The sequence below is a fragment of the Chiloscyllium plagiosum genome, chromosome 27 (genome assembly GCF_004010195.1).
Source record: "Chiloscyllium plagiosum isolate BGI_BamShark_2017 chromosome 27, ASM401019v2, whole genome shotgun sequence".
Taxonomy (NCBI): domain Eukaryota; kingdom Metazoa; phylum Chordata; class Chondrichthyes; order Orectolobiformes; family Hemiscylliidae; genus Chiloscyllium; species Chiloscyllium plagiosum.
In genome coordinates, this window is record NC_057736.1 from 50,104,357 (window position 1) to 50,111,695 (window position 7,339).

Below are 7,339 nucleotides of genomic sequence, written 5' to 3' on the forward strand. Positions count from 1 at the left end.
TTTTTCCCCGGGTACAATAGAGTGTTACAAGGGGACATAAATTTAAGGTGAAGGGTGGAAGGGTTTAGGGGAGATGTCGGGGTGGGTTCTTTACCCAGAGAGTGGTGGGGGCATGGAATGCGCTGCCTGTGGGAATGGTAGAGTCAGAATCTTTGGTGACCTTTAAGCGGCAATTGGATAGTACATGAATGGGTGCTTAAGCTAGGACAAATGTTCGGCACAACATTGTGGGCCGAAGGGCCTGTTCTATGCTGTATTGTTCTATGTTCTATGTTGTGTTCTTTGTCCCCACCTCAGATTTTTACTCCCCCCAATAATTTTTGACCTTTCCTCAAACATTATCCCTCCCCATATATTTGTGCCATTCCGAATTTACACCCTCCCCACATTTTGGATGCAAAACTGGAGGGTGTGGCACCACATTCCCCTTTTCTCCTCCAAGTTTTACACCTTTCAATTTTGCCCCCACCCTCCAATTTTTAAACTACCCCAAGCACCTCAATAAGATTCCATCTCTAACTCACTCCCATGCATCTATGACTCTGTACATAAATCACCTCAAACCCCTTAATTAGATTTTAGTCTGTAACTCACTCCCAGGTGTCCATTAGTCTATATAAAAACCAGCCTGAATCCCTGGATTAGATTCTAGTCTGTTACTCACTCGTGATTTTGTTATCGTCTTTATAAAACGACTCAAAATTCCTCAATTAGATTTGACTATAACACACTCTCCAGAATGTGTTATGCTCTATATAAAACCCTTGTCCCCTTGAATAGATTTCAGTTTGTAATTCATTTCCTGTTGTGTTATGCTTTAAATAAATTCACTGAGACCATCAATGAGATTCCAGCCAGTAGAAACTGAATAACTGAATGTTAAACTGGGAGCAGGAAAAGAGAGAGCTGCAATTTAGTTTCTGCTACATTCTGTTTCTCCAAACAAATAATTTTATGAAGTGCAGAGATTCAATAAGGCAGCTCACTACCACTTTCTCAAGGGCTGATAGAAATGGGGGATAAATGCTGATCCAGCCAGTGATGCTCTCATCCCCAGAACAAATGAAAATATACAATGCCTTTGCCCTCATCATCAACTGCTACTGCCGCAGTCGAACTCAATGTGATGTGATTCCTATCCCAGGACACTCACTCCCTTCTGTATCTGAATCCTGCAACATCTCCCCATTTAAATTAAAAGATCTCTAAACATTCTTCCTGATAAACATCATACTCTCCACTCTGTACCACATCAGACAATGTTTTACCCACTCACTGACCATCTCTACATTGCTCAGTTTGTATACCCTTTACATCCTCTTCACTACTTATCTTCCAAATGATTTTCAGCAAGAAAATGTTCAATTTTTAAATCAAAGACTGACCTGAACTGATGCCTGTTGGAAATCCAAATATCCTTCTGTTGCTCTCTGTCCCTTGGTCAGCGTGTTTCTGTCTGTTTCTCTCTCCTCTTCTAGAATATCTGTAATTGCCACTTTCATCCATCGGCCTTCTTGAATTGGTTCATTGTGAGCATGTCCCCTGTACAATCACAGCAAGCCTTCCTCACTTCCCTAGTCCAAAGCCGTGGTAATAACTGGCAACCCATTAGTTGTTCTATTAATAGTTGGTGACACCATGACATTAGGTTTTCATGAATCGTGTTCAACAATCTGAAAAATAATGTTTAATAACTTAAGTTCAAGGGTAAAGGACTACATACACACATACACGCGCACATATATTTATTAGGAGCATGGAATGTCAGATTAACACAGGACATTAACACAGCTGTGTCAGAATCAAGGCTTACCTCCCTGTGAAACCAGACAGGCTCCTGTATCACACATTGTGTTGGAATCAAATGTTATTTGTGGGAGCAGACCATAGCACATGGGATAGGATGACTGCATGGGTGGATATTAAGGACCAGGAATTTAATAGAAAATCAGAACAGAAGAGAGCGAATCAAATAAAGAACTTGGAGTTGAATTTGTGGAGTGGTCCCATTTTTATTGAGAATGTTTGACCAGTGACGTTTTGATGCTATCGTCTCAATGGCAAGAATTCAAGGATAAATCTTTGTATGTTTGTGTGTGTATCCAATGCAATTTTTTAACTGTACCAGGGAGTGGTTGATGGGGACATTGGAGAGCAACTTTACTTTCTTTCCATACCAATGCTATCCTGTGTGGGCGGCACGGTGGCACAGTGGTTAGCACTGCTGCCTCACAGCGCCAGAGACCCGGGTTCAATTCCCGATTCAGGAGACTGACTGTGTGGAGTTTGCACGTTCTCCCCGTGTCTGCGTGGGTTTCCTCCGGGTGCTCCTGTTTCCTCCAACAGTCCAAAGATGTGCAGGTCAGGTGAATTGGCCATGCTAAATTGCCCGTAGTGTTAGGTAAGGGGTAAATGTAGAGGTATGGGTGGGTTGCGCTTCGGCGGGTCGGTGTGGACTTGTTGGGCCGAAGGGCCTGTTTCCACGCTGTAATGTAATCTAGTCTAATCAGTCCTGGAATTGCTTGATGAGGATACAGTAAAGGGAGCTTTACTCTGTATCTAATACCATGTTTACATTACCTGGGAGTGTTTGATGGGGCTATGTAGGGGATGTTTGCTTTGGAACACAGGAACAGGGGTAGGCCATTCAGCCCTCAAGCCTGCTCCATCCTTCAATGGAATTATGATTGACCTGTAGCCTATTGGCCTGACCCCAATACCTTCCTCTGGCTCATATCCCTTTACGTAGCAAAAACCTATCTATCTCAGTGGAAGAGAGTTCCAACATCTACCATCCTTTGTGGGTCAAAGTGCCTCCTCAATGCTCAGACTCTGCTCCCTCATTCTCAAGTCTTCAACGAGTGGAAATAGTTTATCTTTATCAACCCTGTCTTGTCCTATTAAGAACTTAAAGTCTTCAATCAGATCAGCTCTTAACCTTCTAAATTCTCCAGATAACACTGCTCATTTGTATAATCCCTCCTCAGAACATAATTCGTGATGTCTATTTATAAACCATCCCAAACCTCAATAAGATTCCAATCTGTTACACACTCCCACGTATCTGTTATTCTACATATAAACCGCATTGAAATCTAATAGAGGTTCAATCTGTAACTCACTCCTTCAATCCAGTTATTCTAAATCTAAACCACCTCTAACGCTTTGATTAGATTCTAGTCTGTAACTCATACCTGAGTATGTGTTATTCTATGTATATGACACAAACGCCTCGATTAGATTCCAACCAGTAACTCAGTCATGTGATTCTATAATTCTCTATATAAACGAGCTCAAACCCCTCAGTTAGATTCTAATCTGCAACTCACTTACATGCATCTGTTATTTTAAGTATGAACCACCACAAATCTCTCGATAAGCTTCCAATCTGTAAGTCACTTCCATGTATCTGTGACTCTGTACGTAAACCAGTCTGAATCCCTCAATTAGATTTCAGTCTGCAATGCTCTCCTGTGTATCTGGTATTCTACATACAATCAACTCCGAACCCTTCAGATTCCAGTTTCTAACTCATTCCAAGGTATCTACTTTTCTACATAAAAACCATGACCAATCCCCTCAATTAGATTCCAGTCTGTAACAAACACCCCAACCACTTAATTACATTCAAAATGGTAACCCACTCTTGGGCATCTGTGACTCTGGACACAAACCACCTCAAACCCCTCAACTACATTCAATGCTGTAACTCTCAGTCTTGAGTATTTGTTATTCTGTATAAACACCACACATCCCCTGGATTAGATTCCTGTCTGTAACTCACTCCATCGTACCTGTAACACTGTATATAAATTATCCCAAATCCCTCCATTAGACTTCTGACTGTAAGTCAACTCCCCTGTGGGGCTGCTGGTGACGTCAGGATGGGGATACTTGACAGTGAGTTTAACTGTGTCTCTCTCCTCAGACTATACCTGTCCCTCACATTATGGATTGGGACATTATCAAGAGAACTTTACTTTGTCCCAGATGCAATGTCTGAACAGTCTAGGGACTGGTTGATGGGGACAGAGCTGGGAATCTTTACTTTGGGGCAGAGGAACAGAAGGCCATTCAGCTCATTGAGACGAGAATCTGATCGAGGGGATCGTGGTGGTTTAAGCGTAGGGCAGTGTTCGACGCAATATTGCGGCACAAGGAATTCATAATTACTCAAGATCTGAAGTCCCAAATATAGGTTTTCCGGAGCCGCAAGGAGCCCCCGGCTGCTGCCCTGAAACATTCACCAGGTTTCGGCCGCCATCTTGGTTCACCGGGGGAGGCGGGGGTCAGCGCGGTGACGTCACCGTAGGTGGGCGGTGTCATGTGTCGCCCCGCCCCCCATCCCTGCTCTCCACAAACCTGAGCTCTGTGGGTTTGTTTGGTTACTTCTGGTGGGAGGGAGGGCTTACTGCGGGAAAAGGGCATATATGAAGGGGAGCTAAAGCTGGTTGTGATAAAAAAAAGCAGCAATCCCAGTAGAATTCAACTCCTGTAACCCCAGGAAATTTACAGGACTCTCAGCAGCTGGATACCTTACTGAATCCTTCCTGCACTTGGAGCAGGGGAATGGTCAGTCCCCTGTGTGACTGCACCATTGGGTGGGCAGCTCAAGTGGGAAACAGTATTCCTGTCATTGTCCTGATATTTCCACAGGATCTACATAGTGTAGGTATGTCTTATCTCTCGACTAGATGGTCAGATTAATTCTAGTCCAATGCACAGAACATTGAATAGTGCACAAAGTCATTTCAAGTTAAAGCTCTTTCCATAGTCAGAACATTCGCACTCAAGCTGTGCAACAGCTTTCTCTACCGTCTACTGCAAGACCATATGTAATATGAATAGGAGTAGGCCACTGGGCCATTCCTGATGAAGGGCTAATGCCCAAATGTCAATTCTCCTGTTCCTTGGATGATGCATAACTAGCTATGCTTTTCCACAACCACATTCTTCAACTCTGATCTCCAGCATCTGCAGTCCTCACTTCCTCCATTCGGCCATTTAAGCCTGTTCTGCCATTCAATAGTGTGAGAGACGATTTCGGTACAAACAACTGAGATGTGCATGACCCCAGGGTCTAAGGGGAATAGAGCCATAGGGGTAGGGTAAAACATGCTTCTCTGTAATAAAAGACGAGACATCTGCTGCTACGGGTTGATAAGACCACTCACATTGACAGAGTAGAAAAACAAGTCCTTGATTGATAAGACCACTCACACAGAATAGAAAAACAAGTCCTTGATTAATAGGACCACTAACTCTGACAGAGAAGAATAAGTCCTTGACTGATAAGACTACAGGGTAAGAAGAAAAAAACAACTCGGGAGACATCTGCTATAGACTTTAAGATAAGGATATAGAATGGAAAATTACTGAACGGTTTAGAATGTGAACCTCGTGACTCTTTAGAGCCACAGAGGGGGGGGACTTGTCCTGTATTTAATCAGAAGACATTGTTAGCCTCGGGCGCTTTTCTCAGAAGAGTGCCCAACTCTGCAGACTTGCTAATAAAACTTTGTTTTCCTGAATTTGTCTAGAGCGATTATTGAGAAGCGATTTTCGTTTCTAACAAACTTGGGGGCTCGTCCGATCCAAATGTTCAGTGGACAGGCACAGACCAAATTTCAAAGCCTGACTCAAAGCTGCTGAAAGCCTCAGCCCAACATGAAGCACCACATGGGACACGCAGGGAAGTGAACAACAGCCCGACACACATTTTGTTGTCTCTGAGCTTCACAATGCCAGTACTTGATACACTGGGGAAAGTTACAGAGGGACAGACAATCCACATTAAAGATAGAAACAGACAATTAATTAACTGATAACATGTTGTGAAAAAAGACAGGGGAGCGGGACTAACTGGAGGAGTGAAACTTGAGAGGATCCAATCCCAAGAAAGAGAACATTGAATAAAGGCATTGCTCGATGAATTGAAATGTTTCATAACATCAAATTCTGAATCTGCCACACAGAATCAGCCTCAAACATCATAAACTGGGACAAGATGACGGCCCAGCATGGACAGCTATGCAGACTATGGTGGTGTACTGCTCAGTAAACTGGGCTATCTGCCAACATGAGGAGCATTGCAAACCTTTGCCAATATGTTTTTAGTACACCTGCACCAGATAGTACCTCACGCTGGGATATTTGCAGCCCATGCTGCGAGTGACAGTAAATAACACTTCCATACATTTATGCCTCTGTATTGCCATTGCAGTGTGTGTGTGTGTGTGTGTATATGTGTGTGTGTCTATGCTGGGGGAGAGTTTACATGTGAAAACCATTGTGAGAGAACATGCATGTTGGAAATCAATCTAAATATGTACAAATGGCAGGAGTTTGTGTAACCGACAGACAGAGACTGAGGGACATTACATGGACAGATGTGATGACGTGCTGGAGAATATCAAAATAAAGGCATTGTCAGACGTAATAACAAGAAAGACCAATACACACAGGAATGGTGGATGGATGGATGGGATTTTGGTGAGAGTTTGGATGCGAGCCTTGGAGTATTGACTCAGGTTTACTTCTGCAGGTTTTAAGTTGATTGGTTGCAGCAGATTATTGACATCATTAAGACTCTATTTCATAGCTCTAAGTTCAAATATCAGATGGGACAAAGCAGTGAAGTATTTTCTGGAGGTTTTGGTAGTTACAAGTAGGAATGGTCAGGGTATCGTATCAGCAATCAGCTCATGGGCAAAGTGATCACCACAGCTGTGATTCATCTGTTTCAGCCTCAGATATCGGTGAGTGATGGGATGGAGTCAGAGAAAGGAAATGGAGTTTTGTAACCAGAACAGAATAAAGTGGCTACCATGCTCCCAACATTTAAAAAAATAAGGGCAGTAATACAATGAATCATGGTTCACAGCTAAAACTGAGTAGGTCAACAGAATGACACAGGAGGAAGACTGCCAGAAGCAAAGAGGGAGAGAATGAACGAACAAGTTTACTGATGCAACGGTTTGTGGCATTAAAATCTGGGTTCAGAGTCTCATCAGGAACAATAACAGCAACAAGGAGTGTAGAGTTTGAAAAGGACAGTAATACAGTTATACACGGTTTATGGAAGTAATAACTGGACAGTGCAACTTACCAGGGACACCAACAATAGCTGGGATAGGATAATAAGAGTATTGAATAATGTGAAGTGCATATTCAATCTGCAGTGATAATGACATCCAGTCATAAAATATAGAAAAAAAACAAACATAATAGGATAAACCCTTGTTGGAACATTACACTCTATTGTTCTCTGATTCTAAACCATTGTTGAAACATTCTAACCAAACATTCCCAGATTCTGATCTCTCTCTCTCTCTCTCTC

The 7,339-nt window shown here is 42.7% G+C and overlaps 1 protein-coding gene across 2 annotated transcripts in view; it reads right to left on the bottom strand.

Annotated features, from left to right (window-relative positions):
• The window catches only part of LOC122563772 (gastrula zinc finger protein XlCGF8.2DB-like), a 20,030-nt gene extending 15,752 nt beyond the window's left edge, over positions 1 to 4,278 (bottom strand). Inside the window, exons 1-2 of one of the 2 annotated variants that reach the window (XM_043717989.1) lie at positions 4,174 to 4,278; positions 1,386 to 1,673 (exon numbers count right to left, since the gene is read on the bottom strand). The gene's annotated coding sequence lies outside the window, so the exon portion shown is untranslated. Of the gene's footprint in view, positions 1 to 1,385; positions 1,674 to 1,813; positions 2,231 to 4,173 lie in introns of those variants that run through there. The other variant, XM_043717990.1, reaches the window with a different exon arrangement.
• Between the last annotated feature and the right edge of the window lie 3,061 nt (positions 4,279 to 7,339).